The 24860-nt window shown below is 39.8% G+C and overlaps 1 protein-coding gene across 3 annotated transcripts in view; it reads left to right on the top strand.

The window, feature by feature from the left end:
• Positions 1 to 24860, top strand: part of LOC145999709 (uncharacterized) — a 653269-nt gene that overhangs the window by 65466 nt on the left and 562943 nt on the right. Inside the window, exon 1 of one of the 3 annotated variants that reach the window (XM_083136986.1) lies at positions 7383 to 7509. The exons of 1 other annotated variant lie outside the window; for it this stretch is intronic. The gene's annotated coding sequence lies outside the window, so the exon portion shown is untranslated. Of the gene's footprint in view, positions 1 to 7382; positions 7510 to 7791; positions 7811 to 24860 lie in introns of those variants that run through there. One more of the 3 variants, XM_083136987.1, reaches the window with a different exon arrangement.

The following is a 24860-nucleotide window of genomic DNA, read 5'->3' as shown; positions in this document are numbered from 1 at the left end:
GATTTTTATCTACCATCGTTAGTCTTTCAACTGAGAAAGTCTTTCTTATCGTTGTTTTTTCCATACAAGGAAGAAAAATGAGATTGAAATTTGTCCCGCACCAGCAGTGGACATATGCTAAAATTTTTCATTTGTGTCTCGTTAAAGGAAGTCCATATTTGCTGTACTATCGGTTTTGGAGCAAAGCAAATCAGTGTACAAAATATCATAGAAATCAGTTACTATGAGCACGGGCGTCGGGATAAAGGGGGGAGGGTGATAAGGTCCGTCAATCCCCCCCTCGGGAAATTGACATCGTTTATTTGAAGTTACAAAAACGAGAACACTTGTTATTTTTATTATTAATGATGGAAATTAAGTTCAGTTAGTTGTTGGAAAATAATAGCAAAAGTTAAATCTGCGTTAGATGGAGGGAAAAAATGTGTTTAATACAGGAGCCAAGTTATGGTTTCATATTTTACCATTTAAATCAAAGAACAATTGGTTTCTCAGTTTTCAATATTCCAAAAAAACATCCATTATATTTTGTGTGAAAAAGTTAGTAATACAATAGACCAACTATGCATTTCGCTCGCTAACTTTACGAAGCTGAACAAATAGTGAAAAACATGGGGCTCCCCAAGGGTAAAATATTGAATTGAATTGTTATTTTAAGTCCACTTTGTGCACAGTAAGGCTAATCGGGACTGGACCTATAGTTTAAAGTGGGATCCGAACCACTATGTGCTTCCACCTGATATCGGACCAGGTACCCCTTGATTACAAGGCGACTAAGCAAAGATAAAATAAAGTAATAATATTAGTATAGTAACAGCAATAATACATCAGTTGGTATAGCTCTGGCTACGACGCGGAAGACCCAGGTTCGATTTCCGCGGCAGGTGATCTGTACAGGGAATTTTTCCTGACAGTTTCCTGTTTCTATGCGGCTCTGAGGCCCACCCATCCTTATAAATGAGTGACTGAGGACAACCCTGGTGGGCGTGCCCAACTATGGTCGAGATCAAGAATATATGGAACTCTACCTCCACATCACCCCATATGCCTTCATAGCATGTGTATACATCCACGGGGGTGCCTTTACCTTAATAATAACAATTAAATTGAAATAAAATTGTTTTTTCTTTAGTTTGTAATAGTTATTATTGCACAATTACAATCATATCCGTAGTTATTGTTATTATTATTTCTACTATTAAAGTTTTATCAATGGCCAGCATTTAACAGCTCATTGTGGTAAACACTCTACCACGGAGGTCGTTTATGATTTGACATTCAATCCATATCTTCCAAGCGTGCCCTCCCGTTTCGCCTTATCCTGTTTCGCCTTACACACAAAACATTTCCCACCTGGGAATATTATCGACTTGAAGGGTAATTCATAATTGGAGCGCAGAGCTTGTGATGTTGCCTACCTTGGCTCCCATTCGGTTAGGTTAGGTTATTTAGGTTATTTTAGGTTATTTATGTTATGTTAGGATAGGTTAGGATAGGTTAGGTTAGGTTATTTATGTTAGATTAGGTTATTTATTTTATGTTAGGATAGGTTAGGTTACGTTATTTAGGTTAGGTTATGTTAGGATAGGTTAGGTTAGGTTATGTTAGGATAGGTTATTTAGGTTATGTTAGGATAGGTTAGGTTATTTATGTTATGTTAGGATAGGTTATTTAGGTTATGTTAGGTGAGGTTATTTAGGTTATGTTAGGATAGGTTAGGTTATTTATGTTATGTTAGGATAGGTTATTTAGGTTATGTTAGGTGAGGTTATTTAGGTTATGTTAGGATAGGTTAGGTTATTTATGTTATGTTAGGATAGGTTATTTAGGTTATGTTGGGATAGGTTAGGTTAGGTTATTTAGGTTAGATTAGGTTATTTATGTTATGTTAGGATAGGTTAGGTTAGGTTATTTAGGTTAGGTTATGTTAGGATAGGTTAGGTTAGGTTATTTAGGTTATGTTAGGATAGGTTAGTTTAGGTTATTTATGTTGTTAGGATAGGTTATTTAGGTTATGTTAGGATAGGTTATGTTAGGTTATTTAGGTTAGATTAGGTTATTTATTTTATGTTAGGATAGGTTAGGTTATTTAGGTTAGCTTATGTTATTTAGGTTATGTTAGGTTAGGTTATGTTAGGATAGGTTAGGTTAGGTTAGGTTATTTAGGTTATGTTAGGATAGATTAGGTTAAGTTAATAATACATTAATAATAATGACCCTTCATGTCGATAATATTCCCTGGTGGGAAATTTTTGGTGTGTAAGGCAAAACAGAATAAGGCGAAATGGGATGTCCCGTTTCGCCTTAGAATGTTAGTGTCACATAAATAACTTGAAATTGTATTGGGGAGATGAAAACGCAATAAGGCGAAACGGGCCGTAATCCTTCCAAGAAACCTCCAAGTCTTCAAATGCTGTTTTTTTTTTGTGGCACCCTGTCGTCCGTTGTCTTCAGCAGCAGTTTGTTCCGCCGTAAACTTTGTCAACAAGGAGGTGAAAAAGAGGCAAAACTGAATTACCTCGTCACACCTGCACAAGCAGTAAATTCTGATCACGTTTTGCGACCAGGTAGCCCCTCTGCCACCTTTAGATTAAATTTCAGTTCCCTGTTCGCGAGAAATTAAATACGCCGAGAATTTGTTTCGTGCTGCAGGGCGGGTGGCAATTCTGCATTAACTATATTTTCTCCTCGCCGTGCGCCTTTTCCTGCAAGAACAGCATCCCGAGCAGTGTTGCCAACTGTAAGGATATTCTCCTACTCTTCAGTCAACATTGCTACGGTGTGCTTAGAATTTTCAGAAACGTTAAAAGGTCATTGTTACTAGCTATACAGCTATACCAAACATATGTTTTCCGGATATCCAACTTCATTATTAGAAGCTGATTCGACCACTCTCAAGGTACATATATATTCCTGGGACGTCCACTGAACATTCACAATATCCAGATCAGATTCGTGGATCCATGATGTTGATATTGTCGACATCTACTGAATATCAAGATTTAGATATCAATTTCTGCATATCTATTAGATATCCATTAGGTGTCCATCCCTAAATATCCAGATTTAGATATCAAGTTCTGGATATCTATTGGATGTCCATTAGATACCCATCCCTAATATCCAGATTTAGATATCTAGTTCTGGATATACATTGGATGTCCATTAGATATCTATCCCTGAATATCCAGATTTAGATATCAAGTTCTGGATATACATTCGATGTCCATTAGATACCCATCCCTGAATATCCAGATTTAGATATCAAGTTCTGGATATACATTGGATGTCCATTTGATATCCATTCCTGAATATTCAGATTTAGATATCTAGATATCCAGTGGACGTCCATTAGATATCAATTGCTGAATATTCATTTGATATCCACTACCAGATACCCATAGGAGACATCATTCAGACAGCCAACTCTGGACATCCAAGGAACATCTTTTGGATGTCCAAAAATAATATCTGAAATTTACCCAATTTTGGATATCCAGTAATTGTATATAACACACTATATCATTGTATTTTTCGCATATTAAAATATTACACACACTTTGATTCATATTCTTTTGTTAGTCATTCAGTTATATGTCAGGAGTCAGATCCGTGATACAAGGGTGCCTTAGATTAAAAGCTGCTAAACATCATCCGAGAACATGACTTGGGATAGGCTAATTTTCTGACCCAGTGAACCTGATATTTTAGATTTTTGAAGTGTTGATTATTATCGAAGATAACAAAAATAGTAGAACTGAAATGGAACATCTGTGCTTGTTAAAAAGTTGGCGCCATCTTGTGGACGGAAAATCTGAAACGGCTGTAGTGAGATGCATTGCAATGCTTAATATGCTGATTTTAGTAGGCTGTCCAAGTTTCGGCTATGAATTTAAGGAAAATTTAAAACTTTTGGCATTGAACTTTACGGGAGATTTATTTGCGACAAATTTTGCGCATTTGTAGCGGCGCGACATCACTCCAGCGAATGTTTATGGAATGGATAATATTAAACAAAAAAATATTAAATTTTATGTAATTGATTGCTTGATTTGTTTTTTAAGTTCACTTTATGCACAGAAAGGCTAATCGGTAATAGCTAATAGGGTAACAATTGCCGTCTTTCGTGAAAATGTCAGCCAAAATTCAGCAAAAAAGTAATTACATGGAGTCCATCAAATATATCTCTAAAGATGTACACAGTGAAAGGAGGAAAGAAATAATGAGGACAAGAAACTAAGAACTGTCAGTACCATTGGAAGTGAAGAAATAAGATGAGAAAGGAAAGAGAAGAGAAGATAGAAAAGGAAGAAGGCAGAGGAAGGAAGAGAAGGAAAAGAACTAATATATAAATAAGGAGGAAGAAGAAGGAATAGAAACAGAAAAATATGAAACAAAGAAGGAAAGATAGAGAAGAGAATTGAAGAGAAGTCAAGAAAAAGAGGATGGAAGGGTAGAGAAAAAGTAGGTGGAAGATAAGAAAAGAAAGAGAAGATAAATCAAGGAAAGATAATGACAGAGAAGACAAGAAGGGAGGAAAGGAGAGAAACGAAAAAAGAAAGCGAGATAATAAGAAGAGAAGAGAGCAAAAAGAGAAATAGAAAAGGTAAGGAAAAGAGAAGAGACTGAAAGAGACGAGAATGGAAAAGAAGGAAGAGATGAGATAAGAAAACGGAAAAACGAAGTATGTGTGGGAAACTTTCTGTGACGTTAAAAATCTACAAGAGCTTCATCAAATATAAAGCCGAGAAGACGTTAAGATTATACTTGTAGAAATCTGACTGTAGGAAAATTGCACAAAGACAAAGTTAGTTGGCAACACTGGTCAGAGTAATGAACACTCCTTACCGTCCCTTTAAGAGGTTCGTAAGTATCTCTAGCGCGCTTCGCCATGTTTCGGGAGGGAGGGAAGTTTTATTATTGCGCATTCTGTAATGAAACTGAGAGGACTACAGCAAGGAAGGGGTATTTCTGTCTGGGAAACTCGAGAATTTGCAGAGACGATGTTCAACGGTTGCAAATTTACGTTAGGAAGGCATAGTTCTTCCGGTAATTGGATGCTACGTTCTATATGCGCGTTACTTCTCGCTGAAGGTTCATGGAAAGGTTAAGTCCGCCGTGAGACTTAGCTTCGATAACCCACTTCGTACGGGTGAACAGTGGCGTACCGTGGCCTCTTCATCTGAGGCGCGTCTAATTCTATAGCAGGAGTTGAGCAACTCGTACTTGTGGAGGCCAGCAGTGAGCGTTCCCCAGTAAGCAGCGCAGTATAGTCCACGCGTTCACTTCGTTAACGTGGAAGAACTGAAGAAAGCCGCCGCCACGAACGTGCGTGGGGATAAATAGCGGGCGAGTTGTTTTCGTCCAATCACACTCAACCTTCAGCCAATGGGCGCAGCTGACATTCTGCTCGTCTACTCCACGTGGAGTCTCAGTCACATGACTGAGGATACGCTGTTGCCGTACTTTGCAACTTCAATGTGGAGACCGTGGGAAGGTGCTTGTGCGCGGAGGGACAAGGTGGCGTAGAGTGGATGTGGAGAGCAGATGTGTGGCAACACTGTGCGTTGAATGTGATTGTTGCAGCTGGTGGGCGCGTTCCGTGGACTTCAAAGCCAGCCGGTCGTTAAAGTAGCTAGGGCTTCGACTTTTTTATACAAGTGTGTGTGTGTGTGTGGGGGGGGGGTGATGCTGGGGTCGGAAGCAGTGATGTTCGTCTACGCGTAAACAACAATAATCTGCATTCTACACGTAGACTATTTTATACACGTACATTACGTAATCTATGTAAACAACATTTCGAAAGGTGATAACTTAGCAAAGGGCGAAGACTGCCATCTGTTGCTTTTTTTTGCAACCAATTTATCTTCTTTCATAGTTGATGATAGAAGAGAAGAGAAATTTTGTTGTAAATAGGATTCTTGTCAGTTCATTACGAACCAATATAGTTGAAAATGTCACTTTCCTTTCATGAAGGCCTTGAAAATTAATTTTAATGCACTTTAGATTGTCTACGTAGTCTATGTAAACTACAACCCAATGTAGACAACGCATGTAGACGTAAACTTATAGTATACGGCACATCACTGGTCGAGAGGTAAGAATGCTGTGGAGAGGACTTGGTCCTTTTCACTGTTTGACTTTTTAATTAAAGTCCACTTTTATGCGGGCCTCCCCGATGGCGCAGTGGTTGGGTCCTCGCCATGTAATCAAGGGTTCCTACCCGGTGGAGGCACATAGTGATTCAGATCCCACTTTAAACTGTAAGACCAGTCACGATTAGCCTTATTGTGCATAAAGTGGACTTAAAGCACCAAATCCAATCAATCCACTTTTATGCATAGATAGGCTAATTGAGCCTGGACCTACAGATTAAAGTGGAATTCAAATCACTGTGAGTGCCCACCGGGTATCGGAACACCTTGATTTCAAGGCGATGACGGATATAGTTTCTAGTTTCCTAACAGCGGCTCTGCTCTTTCCCCATGATGCTCCGTACGATTCTTTTTAAGGGAGGGACAAGGAAGGCAATTTTCCCCGGGGGTCAGGGCAAATAAGGCATATTTCCCCATAATAGTGTTGCTCCCTCAAAAGAAATAAAAACATTCAGTTTGAACTTAGCCCGTTACAACAGCAGGGGCCCGGGTTCGAATTACGGCCTGAGCATGGGTGTTTGCTGTCAGAGTCCCTTCATCACATCATCACTGCCAAAAGTAGCAGAAAAGCGAAGTAAAATAAACCAAATCAATCAATCATGTTTGAAGTTATCATTTTCCTACAAATACATTCTAATTAACATAAATAGCTGTGACTGTAATGAAATAATATGTATGAAATATATGATTTCAGGTTATCATTCATTTTCCACATGGGGAAGTTCCCCTTCCGGACGTCCAAGTTCCTCACCTACCAACACACTCAAATTTACATGGATGCCCCCATCAAATTTTGTAACGATATACAACTCACAGACCATTTTAAAATGAAACTACAGATCACACCCTCTCATTTCGTTTACCTGAAAGAAGAAATAATAAAATCTGTGTTTCCTACCCCTCTGACGTATACGAAAGTTATAAAGTAATTGAAAGAACAATTAAGAACAAGTGTATCATTCACGAACTGAATTATCACACCGTCGGACACGTGAGCCTAGTGCTTTCAAGGGGGTGAAAAAGCCGACCCGAAGGGTAGATCAATACACCATTCTGCTTATCTAGTATTTCTCTCCCGACCAGACACACCCCTCTCTTGCCTCGTGCATGTTGTGGCGGCTGCCATGCAGTCTGGGAAAGCCACATGACGTCACCGATGCGTGAAATGAGGTGCGCGGCGCATCTCTCCGTTTTCGATTCGTCCGTCAATGCTTATCGGGCGAGACTCAGGGTAGGCAGACTGTTTCGTGTTTCGCGCTGGTGTAAAGTGTGTGTGCAAGGGCAAAAGTGTGTTCAAAATTTCAATGCGGAACTACACTTCGGACATCGTTGCAGGCAAATAAAGGAACGTTTAAAGGTAGGACTTTACGTAAAAGCAATAACTGGGTAGTTTTAGACCTTAAAAACAGTGTCAAATGTTGCACATTTGTACAGGCGTGCACTTTTCGAACATAATATTCTTAGATACGAGTATAGGTTTCAGTTGTCTCAAACTAAGCATTCTTAGAGGTACGACGATTTATGATTTGTCAACACTGGAAATATAAGAAAACGTTAAATCCGTAGTGTGTGCAAGGGCAAACAAAAAGTGTGTTCGAAATTTCAATGCGCAGCTACACTTCGGACTTTATCACAGACAAATAAAGGAACATTTGCAGGTAGGACATTATAGTGAATTTCTCTAGTTGAAGTAAAACGGAATAGTTGGATATTTTAGATAATAATAGTATCAAATGTCGCACATGTATACAGACATGCAATTTTCGAATGTAACATTCACAGACATAGATTTCAGTTGTCTCCAACTAAGCATTCTTAGTCGTATCACGATTTATGATTTGTCAACACTGGAAATATCACAAAACGTTGAGTCAGTAATGTGTGCAAGGGCAAAAAGTGTTCGATATTTCAATGCGGAACTACACTTCGGACTTTATTGCAAGCAAATTAAGGAACGTTTGCAGGTAGGACAATACAATGAATTTCGCTAGGTGAAGCAAAACGTACTAGTTGGGTAGTTTTAAAACATAAAAACAGTGTCGCACATGTATACAGGTATACAATTTTCGAATGTATCATTCATAAATACAAGTTTCAGTTGTCTTCTACTAAGCAGTTTTTGCCGTATCATGAGTTAGAATTTGTCAACACGAAATATAAAACATTAATTCAGTAGTTTGTGCAAGGGCAACAGTGTGTTCGAAATGCGGTACTAGCCAAACAAAGAAGCGTTTGCAGGTAGGACTTTACAGTGAATTTTCCTAGGTGAAGTAAAACGCAATAGTTGGATAGTTTTAGACCTTAAAAACAGTGTGAAATCTCGCGCTTGTGTACAGGCATGCATTTTTCAATTGCAACATTCATAGACATAGATTTCAGTTGTCTCCAACTAAGCATTCTTAGTCGCATCACGATTTATGATTTGTCAACGCTTAAAGTATCATAAAACGTTAAATCATTAGCTCAGTGGCGTAGGAACGTTTCTGATTTGAATGTACAAACATCACTCTATTTATATGTGTGCGGGTGTACAGTGATAAGCATTCTATATCAGAACAGCGCGTAATTGACCAATTTTTCCTCATAGTTCTGTTTTTTAAAATCAAATTTCAAAACGTACGAATATCCAATAAAAAAAACTGCTATCTATAACATAATTTCCCCCCTCCCCTTCATTTGTAGGAATGTCGGTGTCCTTGACTCTCTGCACCATCGTTAAGAAGTGAAAAGTTTTGTATGGTTTATGAAGATTATATTTTTTATTTACGTTTTCTATTTTTTTTAGCTCGCGGAGATGTGTAATGATGAAGTAAAGTACTCGTGTTTCCGTAGCCTGAATCAGTACAGTCCGAATGTTTTGCACAAGTGAATTTAGCACCCAAAACGACAATCCAAAACAACACCAGACAAGACTTACATACCTCTTCATAGACAGAAGATATGAATAACGAGAGCCAATACATTTACAATAAATACTAATTATTTTACATTAAAGTGTATTGTAAAATAAAGCAAATCAAATGCCTAAGACTGAAAGAAAAACAATACCAAAACATTGTTACGAGTGTTAGATTTATCGATGATTATAATTTTACGTTTGTAGTTCAGGATTGTTAGTTATGTTTGACGCTGAAAACAATTTCGAAGTTCTTGTTAGGTTAGGAGTACTGTCGGCCCCCGTGGCGGAGTGGTTAGCACATCGAGCTACGACGCCAGGGGTCCCAGGGTTGAATCCAGGTCTGGGCATGGATGTTTGTGAGTGTTCATTCATCAATTTCATCATATCATCACTCATCCCCATCTTCGCAAATTAGCCAAAAGTGGCACAAAGAGCGAAGTATAATAAAGCAAATCAACCAACCAATCAATGAAGGTTAGGAGTACTGAGTTTCTTGACGTTCCCATTTGCACTTTTTTTCAGCCGGTTTTCACGAATAAAAAATGGCGATAGTACTCCATTCTACATACCTTAAATCGCCTAGCTTACATCCCTAGCCCTCTACAATACTGTATTGCTTTAAGGAATTGCTTCTTTCTGTTGATGCGAAGCAGATGTCCTCTGCTAACTGGCATTTTTATATCAATCCATGATGGTCACATTGTGTGAAAACAAACTGAATGACAATGATGACTGACAATTATTCCTATTTTTATTTTGCCGTTGAGTGTACAATTGCCCAAATCCCCTTGCCAAGGTTATGAAATAAAATTGACGAGATCTGCGACTGAATTTTAACGTGTCTTAAATCGATGAGGGTCATTCTCGCAGTTTTTTTTTAAAGGTGTCGTCCTCGTTTTTGTAAATTAACGCTCGGTAACTTCCATCAGTGCGGACTGCCCACGGAATGGGCCGCCTACGCAGAACAGGGTGATTGCTGCGAGAAACCGCAATGACGTTGTATGACATCACGTTAGCAAGAATTGTTTCGAAAGTGAAACACTTTATGAGCAGTATTCGGGTGGAATACACAACACATTCATTGGCGTTTCTGTATATATGTGATAAATTTACATGTTCGTTATTGCAGTTTCATCGACGTTATCAATAACACGCTCACCGATTCTAGTGGAGAATTGCACTGTATCAATCTATGCGACCTATACTGATTAGGCACATAGAGTACAGTTCAAACTATAAGAAAATATGCAAATATCGACCTTATTGTTAAGACCTATAAAGTATGGAAAGAATCAACAAATATTAGAAATCATTTATACTTATTATCTTTTTACGTAAGGTAAGGTAAGAATACCCCTGTGTATGTAGACACACATGCCATGAAAGCATGTGGGGGTGATATGGAGGTAGAGCTCCACATATTCTTGATGTCTGCTATAGTTGGAATGATGTGATCAGCATCATGCCCGACCGCCTCAGGGTTGCCCCCAGGTGTCCATTGATTGGAGGCTGGGTGCGCCCCAGGGCCACTTTATGCGGAGACAAGGCCGGAATAATTCCGATCTTAGATCACCCAACCTGGAAATCAAACCAGGTTCTTCCACATGGCAGTCAGATGTTCTATTAACTTTAAAGGAATGCCCATATGCAGAGTAGTATCCTCCGTTTTTCACTTCTTTCTCAATTTTCACATATATCAATGTTTCTCTGTATTTTCATTGGGATAAACACAAACATCCATGCCCAAACCGGAAGTCGAACCCGGGACACCTGACATTGTAGCGCACTGTGCTAAGAACTTTATTAAAGAAATATCCCTAAGCGGTAGTATCTCCCGTTTTCCACTTTTTCTCAATTTTTATATTTCTCGGTTTTTCTCAATTTTCAGTTTTTCTAATTATACTGCAGGAGGCCTTAGAAAGAGCGCTTCGCGGGCTAACAGCAGACGACGCTCGCACTGTTGCCGATACTCTCTTGTCGTTTGCTCCCCAGACGAACAAACAGGCCAAGGTAGCAAGAGGCAGAGGTCACTCACCCTACCGGAAGGGTGCAGCGAGCTAGCTGTGGCAAAAGGGCTCGCTCATTCGCGGACCTGATTGGTTCTCGCTGACACACCCCCGTATTGTCGTCTGCTGCAAGCCCGCGAAGCGATCTTTTTAAGGCCTCATGGAGTAGGACAAACACAAATATCCATGTCTTACACGGGATTCGAACCCGGGAACCCTAGCGTCGCAACGCGCTGTGCTAACCACTCAACCACGTAGGTCGACCCCAACTGAGCTACCACGGCTCATGAGCTTTTCAGAGAAAAAATAATTAAAGCTAACAAGTCCTTCTTGCTCTTTAAGATCTATCTTCGTAGCTAGGCTAACAGAGAAGGAGTTCCACGTCATAAGCTTAGAGGATGTGCGGTACACGTGGGCGAGCTCTAGGTGTGTGTGGGCGTACGCATCCTACACGCACCCACATTTTCTGCACGCAAATATAAAATTATTTCTATTCTAGAGAAATCGCCCCCCTTCTTCATATTACAAACGTGGCAGTTATGCTAGTTGAAAAATACTTTAGGGACGCATGGGCGTCGGGAGGGGGTCGAACGGGTCGGTGGGCCCCCCTGAAAATTGACATCATTCATTTAAAGATACAAGAAAGCCGAAAGTTGTTTACTCTTATTGTTAAGAACAGAAATAAAGTTAATTTAGTTAGTATTCGAACAGAATAATCAAAGTAAAAATGCATTGGATCGAAAACATTAAGTGAAAAATAAAGCGACAAGGTTATATTCTACCATTTCATCCACGAGTTATTATTATAACGGAAATTATCTACAAAAATGGAGAAATGTAAGTTGTACAGGGTGTACCACAAGTTCCATTACCCCCTCTTTGAATTGTAGACAAACCTGCAAAATGTTATTTTAACAGCAAGCGTATGATGAGAGGATGGTATACCATTAAATCAGACCAATGACCACTATTTACTCCAGAGGATCTGGGTTCACACCGCCATTTTGATGGCACAGTATTATTTGCCTCCAGGTGCGATGTAAAATCCTCCGTAACGTAAGATGTCAGATCTGGATTTCGGGGTGGAGAATTATTTAAGATAATTCAATTCAATTAATTAAGAGAATTCCTCAATGATGTGGTCAGAGACAAACGGTTTGAACGAGGATCGCCAAATTTACCAGCACCTTTAAAAAGGTCACCTCGAAGTCCAAATCTGACATCTTGTGATAATGCGCTATGTGGACACATCAAACAGAAAGTCGCCCATAATCGTTATGAGACAACTGAGGAACTTCAAGAACATGTTCGCAGTGCATTTGCTTCCTTCACGCCAGCCAAGTTACGGAGGCTTTAACATCGCATCTGGAGGCGAATAATACTGTGCCATGAAAATGGCGGTGTGTGCACAGAGTAAATGGTGGCCATTGGTCTGATTTAATGGTATACCATCCTCTCATCATACGCTTGCTGTTAAAATAACAGTTTGCAGGTTTGTCTACAATTCAAAGAGGAGGTAATGGGACTTTTGGTACACCCTGTACATTAAGGACAAATATGGCATTACAGTGAACTACTTCAATAGTTTTCAAAATTCAATTAATTACAGTTGTAGGTGAGATGTCACTCAACAAACTTTATGAACAAAAACCCCCTATCATTGAAAGTCCTTTCTTGAACCAGACGTGCAAAAGTTAATATCAAAATGCATTTCAGATACTAACTGCATAAAATGCATAAGAAAGCATGGAAAATAGTTGTGCTGACATTCACTCGTTTGGTGGATCGAGTCTCCACATTTGTACCGGGTGGTCCATTTATAATGATAGTATGCATCCAATCGACAAATTGCACAGAAAAAAAGTTTGATACTATTGAGGGGGTAAGTCAATCCCGCAAAAATTTCGTCGCCGCCACCCACCCGGTGGGGCCTCTATCACTCCTGACATTTTGGGACGAACAGTGTGGAGCTTCAGACACCGTGTTTTGAAATGCATTGAAGAGAACGGTCATCATTTTGAACATTTTCTCCTTTAAACATTTATTTGTGTGCCTCAAATGATAACTAATTTGTAGTAACATACTTAATTTTGTTGTTCATATGAAATTGTTCCTTGAAACCAAGGAGTTGGAACAAATTAATATTATTTATTGTTACACAGAAACATAAATTGCAAACAATTTTCTTTTGCCGAATTCTTTGCACACATTTTTTGAATAACTGTCGTTTTTGCAATGTTCTCAACGGAAACCAAAACTTTTATTACATAAAGGGAACAAAATGAGGCTGAAACTACGAAATGTTTATAAATGTTCGAAGGTTGCAATTTTTTTACAAAATTTTTCGAACAAAAAAATACTTCTCTTTCAACACGGAATCAAAATATGTAAAACGAATGGGGGTGTTCCATTTGAAATTTCAAATTTACCCCCACCCCCCTAAGGGGTGGCATAATACTCATTGTTATTTTTTCTGGGAATTAACTTTTATCATTTGCTCGACCCCCCTGCAAAAATTTCTGGCGACGCCCATGTGGGGACGGGCTTCAAATTTGGTTCATGCAGCGTTCCTAGGGCCAACACTAGAAGTGAAATCGGAAATGGTTTCCGTAAACTGGCAACACTGTCTGTCTTACACATTGTTATTTTTTCCCCCAAGCAGTAAGTAATATCAGCCTATTTTCAACGTAAAACTTTGCATGATTGTACGAATGTTCCACTGCTACATACTACATTCTTTTCTCTCACTTTAGTCTATTGTGGGGGCCAAAAAGGCATCCGTGGCGGAGTGGTTAGCACAGCGCGTTACGATGCCAGGGGTCCCGAGTTCGAATCCCGGCATGGATGTTTCTGTGCTTTTCCATTCATCAATTTCAACATATCATCACCCATCCCTATCTACGCAAATTAGCCAAAAGTGGCACAAAAAGCGAAGTAAAATAAAGCAAAATTAATAAAAAATCAATCATCCTCATTGTCACGTTATCCAAAAATGGAAGAAAAGCAACAATCAATAATAAAACTCAAATCAAATCAAAATGAATTGGATCAACCGTTATAACATACCACCTCCTTTCTCTCCGAAAGGTTGGTTGTAAAAGAACTCAGGTTCGATGCTCATATTTCAATTCTTCCCAGGTTCTCTTGGCGGTCGATTAAGTTACATAATATTGCGGAGACTGGCGTTAAGGATTTCGTTTGGACTGCGGCCGCAGTCATCTGTCAATATTAGCTTTGGCAGCTGTCTCCGCCAAGACAGATGAGGGACAGGCGGAAGAATACAGACCGAGAAATGTCTCCCTTAACGGCACATTCCACAACCCATACCTCGCATGCTCACCCCAAAAATAGCCAGTGGAGTCCGCGCATTCAATGCAACTATCTTTGCCACAATATGGAATGTCGCTGCTAAGTTTATTCACTGGATGAAGGGCCGTAGCCACCGGGGGAGTGAAGGTGGTCTTGTTCCCTTTCTACCAGGCATGAGGAATTTTCAAAATAATTTATAGGATCAGAGCTAGAATTACACACGCGGGCGCACAGGAGGCTGAAAATGTAGAAGTAGCTCCATTCTATGTAGGGGTGCGATACACAATAAAATGTTTAGTTATTAAGGGCTCGGAAGTTGAAGACCTATATATTGCCAAAAGAAGACCTATAAAAGGTCCAAAAAAGGACCTAAAAACGAAAAAAAAGGACGAATAAATGTGATCCAAATTAATTCATAGCTTCAGTATTAATTAGGCTACACATTTAATGAATACAAAAATACAAAATTCTGGTGGTATGGAACACACAGTGCAAGAAAACTATATGAATGAAATGCATCTTCTTTCAGATATTATATATTATTTAGATTAACATAATTTTAAAAATCATATTTGAAGAATCATATTTGGCCTAACCAAATACAGGTAATGGGCAAAATAATATGAACACCAATGCAATTGCAGAAAACTTGTATTAGTAGGGGGTTGCCCCCCGCCCCTTGCCTGAATGACAGCTTGTATCCTACGTGGGATAGACAAATAAAGGTGCTGTACAGTGTGAACTGGAATACGTAGCCACTCCTCGCACAAAACAGTCTCAAGTTCCGAAAGTGTCATTGGAGGTGGAAACCGATTACGCACTTTGGCCTCCAAAATACCCCACAAATGCTCAATGATGTTAAGATCGGGGGACTGTGGACACCAGATGAGATGTTCTACCTCATCACTGTGCTCATCAAACCATGCATCAACGCACCTAGCAGTGTGAATAGGGGCGTTATCATCTTGGAAGATGGGAAACAAAGTCTGAACCATGGGATGGAGGTGGTCACCCAGGATGATGCAGTACTTCTCTGCGTTGATTCTCCCACGGAGGATGACAAGTGGGCCAACACCATTCCAAGATATAGCCCCCCAAACCATCACAGACACCCCACCATGTTTCACGGTAGGCACTAAGCAGTCAATATCAAATGCTTCAGCAGGAGTTCTCCACACATAAACACGTCCTGTGGTCTGAAATAATGTGAAAGACGATTCGTCTGACCATATCACATGTTCCCATTGCTGCTGTGTCCAATTCTTGTGCTCTTTGCACCACCTTCTTCGTGTCACTGCATTACGTGGAGTCACCAACGGTTTGGGGATGGCAACTCTGCCATGAATGTTCACAGAATGCAGCTCCCTTTGAATGGTTTTCGTTGATACAGGGTCCTGGAGGTGATTGTTCATCTCTGCGGTTATCTGGGACAGTGTTGTCTTGTGCTTTCGAGTCACTATTCGCTTCAACACACGTCGATCCCTGTTGGATAACTTTGTTTTTCGCCCACTATTCTCCTTTGCAGACGTTGTCTTTCCATGTTGTCTGTAGGCTGTCAGAACAGTTGACACTGTGCTCCGTGCTACACCAACAAGTGTAGCTGTTTTTGTCGCAGATGCTCCAGCCAGGCGGGCTCCTATGATCATGCCTCTTTTGAAATCTGAAAGGTCGGACATACCTGCATTTGACGGATAGCTGACTGCTCGCATGCAACTCTCACACCAGCTTCTGATAGACTGCTATGTTTGCTTTCATCGCCACTAGATGGTTGAAATCTCTGCTGAGTGTTGTTCCTTTTCCACGACGGCGTATATAGGCCTTTGCAATCCAAGGTGTTCATATTATTTTGTCCATTACCTGTATATTTCTTTCTTTGTTTTTTTTATTTCTTTACTACAGAAAGGATGTTTAAGAGGTGATGAACTGATGATGATTCGAAGTGAAAATGGGCAGTAAAAACGTAGTCGAAAGAAGGTGAAGTTGCAAAAAAAAAAAACAGTTAAGACCTAAAAAAGGCTAAGAAAGGACGAATAAGCCAAAAAACGCCGAAAAAGTAAAAAAGGACAAATAAAACCAACCTTTTTCTGGCCTACAATGACCCAAAATGAACATATATTATGTTGGGAATCGTCTTCGGATTTTTCCTCGACTTCCGAGCTCTAGTTATTACTATTTTTAACCGTTATAAAAGTTCTTCCAAGACAAAAATGATAATCGGAAAACATTTTAAGGGAAGTTTCCATTACCACTATACTTATCCCACAGGTATTTACTGCTTTCATTTGAAACTTCTTTTGCTTTTCTAAAACTTCCGGAAGGAGTTAGCCACCATCGGCTCCCCCCCTGGCGTACGCAAGTGCACACACACACACACACATACAGAGGAATGATGAGAGATGGAGGGAAAAAACAGAACGAGAAAGATAGATAAAGACTCATAGAATTTGAAGGGGAAAAAAGAAAGAGTTAGAGAAAATAGAGAGGATAGATATAAGGAGAAGTGATAGAGAGGGAGAAATAGAAGACAATAGGAAGAAAGAAAATAACCCATTGCAGGAAATCGATTTTAGAATCTAGCTGTTCGTTTTTATTACTGGTGGCTACTTATTTGTCTCTACTCTAATCATAGGTGTAACTTGGCGGGGGCAAGGGGGGTGCTTGACCCCTACATTTTAAGGTTTATTAAAATTTACAAGTTAGGGTAACTGGGGAGCAAAGTAATAAAGAGTAATATACGTCACAGTTATTTAGCAAATAATCCTGGATGCTGTTTTTATGGGATGGAAACCTTTTGAGTCTCTTCCCTCAAAGTTAAGCCCCAGGTTTGATTCTGCCCCCTCAAAATTAGACCCCAAGTCTGATTCTGCCCACTCAAAATTAGACCCCAAGTCTGATTCTGCCTCCTCAAAATTAGGCCCCAAGTCTGATTCTGCCCTCTCAAAATTAGACCCCCATGTCTGATTCTGCCCCCTCAAAATTAGACCCCCAAGTCTGATTCTGCCCCCTCAAAATTAGACCCGAAGTCTGATTCTGCCCCCTCAAAACTAGGCCCCAATTTACGCCCATGACTCGAATCACATTAATTCTCTTATCTCTCTCTCTTTCTTTATCTCGCTTTCTTTTTAATTCTCTGTCCCATTGTTTCTCTCTTGTTCTCTCTTTCTCTCTCTCTTATTATCTTTTTTTGATTTACTTTTCTCTCTTTCATTTTATTTTCTCTTTTCCCCTCTCTCTCTTTCTGTCTCGTTTTTCGTCTCTCTCTCTTTCTCTGTATTCCTTTTTCTCTTTCTCTATTTCCTTATTATCTCCTTCTTTCAATTTTCTCTTCTTCTCTCCCATTCTCTCTTTGTCTTTCATTTAATTGTCTCTGGAGTTTCTCATCTCTCTCTCTCTCTTTCTCTTTGAGAATTCTCTCTCTACTTTTGTGATCAGCTATTTTAAAGGCATAGGCAGTATTATCTTCACTGATCGTTCTTTGTTTGGTTTCCTTTTTTTGTAATGCTGAACTTCTCATCCATTTTCCAATTCCTTTTGAAATGTGTTCGGCTTATAATGGGATCCCAGAAAATACGTCAAGGCCTTATTATGATGTTCCTTCTTTCATTTTCTAATATTATGTGGACATCTCTTGAATTATTTATTGTAGTGGCTAATTAAATAGGGCCCTGGTGAAAGCACATTTTACACAGTGGTTCATAATTATGCAATGGAATCAAATTTTAGTATTACAGATCCTATTTTAAACTATTTTACCTTCCCGATTAGCCTATCTGAAACTAAAGTTGACTTTAAAATATGCATTTTTAATCTGCTCCTCCTTTTCTTCCCTTCGTTCCATCCTTTCTTCCTTCTTGCCTTTGTTCTCATTTTTCTTCTATTTTTTCTTTCTTGCATCTTAACTTCCTTTTTGTTACTTATGTCTTTCCCTCTTTTTCTTTTCTTTCCTTCCTGCTCATTTCTTTTCCTTCATTTTCTTTCTCCCCTTTCTTTGTTTTTTTATATACTTCCATCTTTCCTTTCTTTCTCCTTTCTCTTTGTTTTACCTTCAATTCTTTCTTTTTTATTTCATCCTTTTCTTTTCTGTTTTCCTTCTTCCCTTTCTTTTCCCTTCTTTTCTTTGTTTTCCTTCCGTCTTTCCTTTCTTTTTCCTTTTCTTTGATTTTCCTTCCTTAATTTTTCCTTTCCTTCTTTTCTTTCCATGTTCAATTCTTCTGTATTCTTTTTGCTTCTTTCCATTCCACTTCTCATTCTCCATTTCCTTTTTAACTTTTCCTGCTTTCAATTTTTATTTCTTTCTTACTTTTCCTCCCTTCTTTTTTATTTTTCTTTCATCAATTTAGATATTTCCTACCGACCTACGAATGTATAAGTAACAAGAATTTGCCTAGTGTGATGATGAGATTTCTAAGGTACGTAAGGCTTACGAGAGGAAGGGTTTAATACGGACGCCTCGAAAAGATTAAGTTTTGCAAAACAATTTTAGGTCCAACACAAAATTTGAGGTTTCCAATGGAATTTTAATAACTTATTTGATATTCCTTTCTTGATGCTGGTACAAGGTCATGGACATTTTAAAGAGAACAACTCTCTTCATCTTCTGAAATAACTCATGAATATAAAAATATTTACAACATAACTTATAATAATGCAGTACTATTTTGTACTTATGAGAGAATCTTTAGTGAAAGAGTGCTGTGCGGGAAAGCTGTCTTTAAACGAAATTCAGACACTTGGATTCAGTGGGTCTCACTTTCGAGAACTTACGCTTGCCCCTGGCCTTGATGCAACCTGCGTCACGTACGAGGTCAGGTGGTGGCATAACCCTTTTGCTAAATTACTTGAGCTCGCATTGGTTCCAGGGGAGTTCGTGCTGCCCTCTGCTATTTCCTGAATCGTAAATGGCTTACACCTGCGCACGTAGGAGTATTAGGTAGGATTTTACGAACCCATGTCCTGGAGGAGGTAGAATGCAGTGGTTCCCAAAGGGTTGTATAAAGGTGAAGGTCCTGAATTGGAACTTTGAGTGCAGAAGTGGGCGTTTTTGTTATCAAATTAAAGAAATATGCATTGAACACATGGCACACACTGCGGTTTTTGTTTGGGACATCCCCGATGCTGGTCCCCTTTATGTGCGTAAAGGCTAATCGGGACTGAACCTACAGTTTTAAAGTGTGATCCGAAACCAGTGGTGAGCATAAAGAGGGGTTGGTGGGGGTACATAGTCCCTCCTCTTGGCCCAGTATTTTTTTTTAAAGAAAATCGTCAAAAACAGGAAAAGATGGCAAAATGAAAGCAAGGTATACGTAGCACCTTCGAAAATCCTGTGCACTCTACTGTCCGAGACACTATGTACCTCCACCGTGTATAGAACCAGGGGTGTCGTCCTAATTGCGAACAGTCCTAATTGCGAACACAATTTCCGCCTTTGGACCTACAACTTTCTCTTCCACTTCTTGTGCCTTTTTAACGATTTTTTTCAGGGACTTCGAGACTGGCCAGAGCCTTGTTGGAACATAGATAATTCGACATGATTGAAGTCCTTGCGCAGTATAAACAATTTAATAAGAAAAGTGTGGCCTATTTTATATAACGACTACATACTGCACACTTCGTAACTGAAAAGAGCTTGGTCATTCCATTAATTTCAAAATTCAAATTTCAAAACATGATACTGTACTTAAAATTTATGAATACCATAAATCTCCTCATACCTGTTAATGCTCCTAGCCACTTTTTCGTCCAAAGAAGGAAAAAAATCATCCATCATGATAAGTCAATCAGGTTGGCTATTGCTGCTAGTCAAACCAGCTGTATCTCTGAGTCACTACCCTTATTAGTTTTTGAAAACAGGTTTTTCAGTTGCATGTGTTCGCAATTAGGACATGGAAGTATTTCCTCATTTTTATGTGTTCTCTATTAGGATGATTTAGGCACTGTTAGCAATTAGGACACAACCGAACCAGGGACTCCTTGATTACTAGGAGACGACGTTGCCACTCTTCCATCAGGGAGACCCGATGGTGCAATGGTTTCATTGATTGATAGCTAAGTTTTGGTTTGTTTTCTTTGCTTTTCTGTCACTAGGGTAACCACTAATATGAGGATGGGTGATGATATGATGAAAATGCAGAAGGAACACGCACATGACACCCGGCATGGCCAGGTCGGGATTCAAACCCGAAACCCCTGGCGTCCTAGCGCATTGTGCTAACCACTCCGCCACGGAGGTCGGATATGGCGTAGTGATGACGTCGTCGGCTTGTAATCAAGGGGTCGTAGGTCGATAAGCGATAAAGGCATGTAGTTATTAGGATACCACTTTGACTATCTTCAGTCCCGATTAGTTTATCGGTGCACAAACAAAAAAGTGAGAAGCGGGATTGTAATTCCGCAATGAACCGCCGCCGGCGAAAGAAAAGGTGACGATCTAAGCCTTCACGTATATGGTTGCAGTCAGGATTATTTGGATTGGATGGATTTGGTGTTTTAAGTCCATTTTATGCACAGTAAGGCTAATCGGGACTGGACCTACAGTTTAAAGTGGGATCCGAACCACTATGTGCCTCCTCCGGGAGCTTATTTACAAACCCGATAGTGCTGCAGAACCAGAGGTATATAAAGCTTTCTTATTGGCTGTGTGCACCGGAAGTGTTTATGTTTCGTGTCCATTGTTCCTTGTTTCTTTGTATGGAAAAATAAGACTCGTGATTATATAGTAATAAAGTTTGTAATCAGATTGTCGAAATTATGTTAAGAAATATACGTTTATATAATAAATATAATGTTTAAAATGATATACGTTGAACATACATAATTTTCTCAATTGTCATTGGTCGTTACAATGTTTGCACTGATGTGACTTTAAATAGAAAAATAATTCACTTCAATATGAGTTCTGATTTCTGTCTTCTAAAACATTGATTTAAATAATTATGCTCAAATATCAACCTTAGTATAAATGGGTTTCTTATCTTGTTGGAATGGATATTTGAAATCTACACTGTTAATGTGAACCCTGCCATCTAGCGTTACCTTGATGGAACGCTGCATCAACTTCCGGAATGGCAGCCAATCAGAAGCCAAATATCGCTGGAGGTTCTGCAGTACTATAGGGTTTGTAAACACGCCCTCCGGGAGGATGCAGTCAGGAAAAATGTAAGTTTCAAATACGGGACAATTGACATCCCGGGAAAGATTATTACGAAAGGCGGCGATTTGGATTGTCCCTTAAAATCCGGGCCCTTGGCAACCCTGATCAGGTTTCTATGACCTTGAAGAAACGTTCAAGTATGCCGACCCCCGTAGCTGAGTGGTTAGCAGAGCTCGGTACGACGCCAGGGATCCAGGGTTCGAATCCCGGCTGGGTATTCTCTGTGAATGATCATTCATCAATTCCATCATCACTCATCCTCATCTGGACGATTAGCTAAAAGTGGCAGAGAAGGGAGTAAAATGAACCAATTCTAACAACCAAGAAGCGGGACTAGAATTTCATCTGTCCCACAATGCACTGCCACCGATGAAATAAAAGCTGATGATGTAGGCTCAGAATCATACATACAGTAGAAAATTTTCAAAATACTGGCCAACTGGGAAAGATTGTCACGGGACGCGGGACATATTACTTAAAGAAGTGACTGTCCCTTAATACCTTGGACGTCTAGAAACCCTGATGTGAACTTGTAAAAGATTAAGTCTCACACGTTCTCGATAACGACCGTCAAAAAACAACCCAAGTATGTGTTTTCTTGATTGTTGGCCCGGGACCCCTTAGGCCTTTCTAAAATAGATGAAAAAACCGCATTATTCTCTGGGGTCGAACCCGGGTCACCCGTGCGCCAATCTCATAAATTACCTTGCCTCTATCGGCCGTTAAGAGGAATAAGGTGAATTCAAAAGGAATGAAAAACGAGGTTTAAAAAACGAGCAGCACGCGACGGGGGTATTCATTTAACCACGATCCGTTGAATAAATTATTTCCATCCCTTTGCCTTGAGGGGCCGACTCCACTGCATTGGCGATGTAGAAACCACTGCAATTGGCTCTCGGCCATGCGGAGGAAACCGCCCCCATCGTGGCGCCAAACTTACGCCCTGCCACAAAGAAAGCCTCAAAGTTGTACTCCGTAACCGGCCACTGCGTTCTAGGCGAGGGATTTCGTCCTCCGAGTGTACTGAAAGACACAATGCAGAATTCAAGGAACTGACGTCACTGTCCCCCCTTTCAGCTGCTTGGGAGAACGTCCACAAAAGACGTTGAAAGACGTGCCATAACTCCAATGTAAATAGTGTTACACCGAGTTTATCCTGGTGGTTATGCTTTCACGTCTCGCATGGGAATATACGTTGTTGCCTATATGTGAAGGCGCTAAGTCGCAGTTGGATAATAGATTTTATCATGGCCTTGTCTATCATCCACAATGTATCAATCTGTGTTTGTTAATCCATATAATTTACATATTTCACCAATAAAACTTGCTAGATCTTTAAAGCGTCACACAGTAACATATTTTAATTAATACTTTTCATGCATTCAAGTTCAAGTTTGTTTTAGTTGGTTAGCAGACATCGCAAAGTACTTCATAAATCTATGAAATCGGTTCATTGTGAATCTCACACACGTAACTATGGAATGCTTCTTGTTCCTTCATTAATCCGTTTAAAACAACACACTGGGTTTTCGGGATCGAATCTAGGCTGTGCAAGCCTAAAGCAACTCGCCTCTACGTGAGGTACCTTTTATATGTAAGGGGACTCGTCCCTGTAAAATAAGGAGAACACGAACGACATTCAATATTTAACACTTCTATTGATTGGACATGTTGCGGTCAGGATTACAATGGAAGGGATGTTCGTTTACCTGTAGATTCCTGTAGAGATGCGCAACTCCCCGCTTCTACCTCTAGCGTAGCACCGATATTCAATCTATAACTTGGAGACAACCATTGTTTACTCTATAACTTTCGGACTACAACTGGGGAGAAGATCTGTTATCACGATCTATTTAAATGGGATTCAACTTTCCGATCGTGAAAGCCGTTGGCGAGTCCGGGTCCTACCGTTAACGGTGCTTTTTGCATAAAGCTAACTTTATTTTATTTCATATGATTTCCTGCCGATTCCCGTCTCAGCGGAGTTTAAGGATCCAATGAAGGTCGCTGGTGTAATATGCTTGACGTGATACGAATCTAATCTTATCATAATTCATAGTAATCTTTGCAATTATCCAAAAGTGGTAGCAACGTAAACTAACCTGATTCAATCAATCATTTAAGGGCGCAATTCTTCTTTAAATTTTCACACCCCGTGCAACACACGCACGTACATAGGGCGTGGCAACACTGTACACAGCGATGTACGTTGAACCGTGGAAACTTCGGGCTGTCACTGCAAGTCAGTGCATGCAGTGTTGCCACGCTTCACGTACATCTTTACTCCGCTGAATAAAAATCTGTATAAAATCGGTTTCGCAATGTGAATTTACAACGATAGCGCAATTTAAAAAAATATGCAAAGAGCTTCAAAAGGAGAACATTATTGTACTTGTAGGACTACCCAGTATTAAGAAAAACTTGTTTCGCAAAATTGAAAGTAACGGTTTTTTGACAAATTTTTAAAATCTGAAAATTACAAATTGTGTTTAAAGCCTTTCTGCCTGCACCATAGTAAAATTTCATCACGATCCGACAACCAGCTTTTTATTTATAGAATATCAAAGAGAGTGATCGTCTGCAAAACTTTAAAAGAACTTCACTTTTTTTGTTCTCACGACGATACAAAATAGAAGGCATACTCGAAAAGAAAAATTGTTAGTATAGATTAACGCAGAATTGAATAAGCTAAATTTTGATGTAAGTCGTTTTAATGTAAGTCAACTGGTTAATTTTCAATTGAAGTCCAAACTCGAGTATATACAATTTCTAATCCGACAGTAGATCTCACCTTATCAACAATTAAAGTTAAATAGTCCCTCCAGTTTTCTTCACTTCGTGCAACCACGAAATTTCCACATTTCCAATGAACGAATTTGGCCTGAGTAATGTGATTGAGCAAATGAATTGGACACGTTGTTACAGAGAAGAAGCGAACGCTCGAAGCGACAGCCGTGATTCGGTGTTCGAACTGCGCATGCGCAGGTCTGCTGGTTATCCATTATTCGGATGACAACTTCGGCGCCCATTCATATTGCAATAGTGTGACGGCCGAATCGAGCACTCAGCCACTTACAGCCACGTTGATGGTGGCTGCAACAGTTTTTATCCATGTTTGAAGGAAGGATAACCCACGTCTCTCGCGTGGGGGAAGGGGGGGGGGCGTACTTGTTCGACCCAGGCAGGGGTTTTGGAGTTGATTGGATTCGCTGAAATCTACCAAGGGAAAGGTGTGTAAACGTTACTACGCTGTCGAGAATAGATTTTGAGTTCGTTTTCATTAGGCCCTTGTCTTTTCCATTACCTGTAATCAGTGATGTGCCGTATACTATAAATTTTCGTCT

Source organism: Lepisma saccharinum, chromosome 15 (assembly GCF_977018435.1).
Source record: "Lepisma saccharinum chromosome 15, izLepSacc3.1, whole genome shotgun sequence".
Taxonomy (NCBI): domain Eukaryota; kingdom Metazoa; phylum Arthropoda; class Insecta; order Zygentoma; family Lepismatidae; genus Lepisma; species Lepisma saccharinum.
This window is presented reverse-complemented; position numbering and strand designations above follow the sequence as displayed.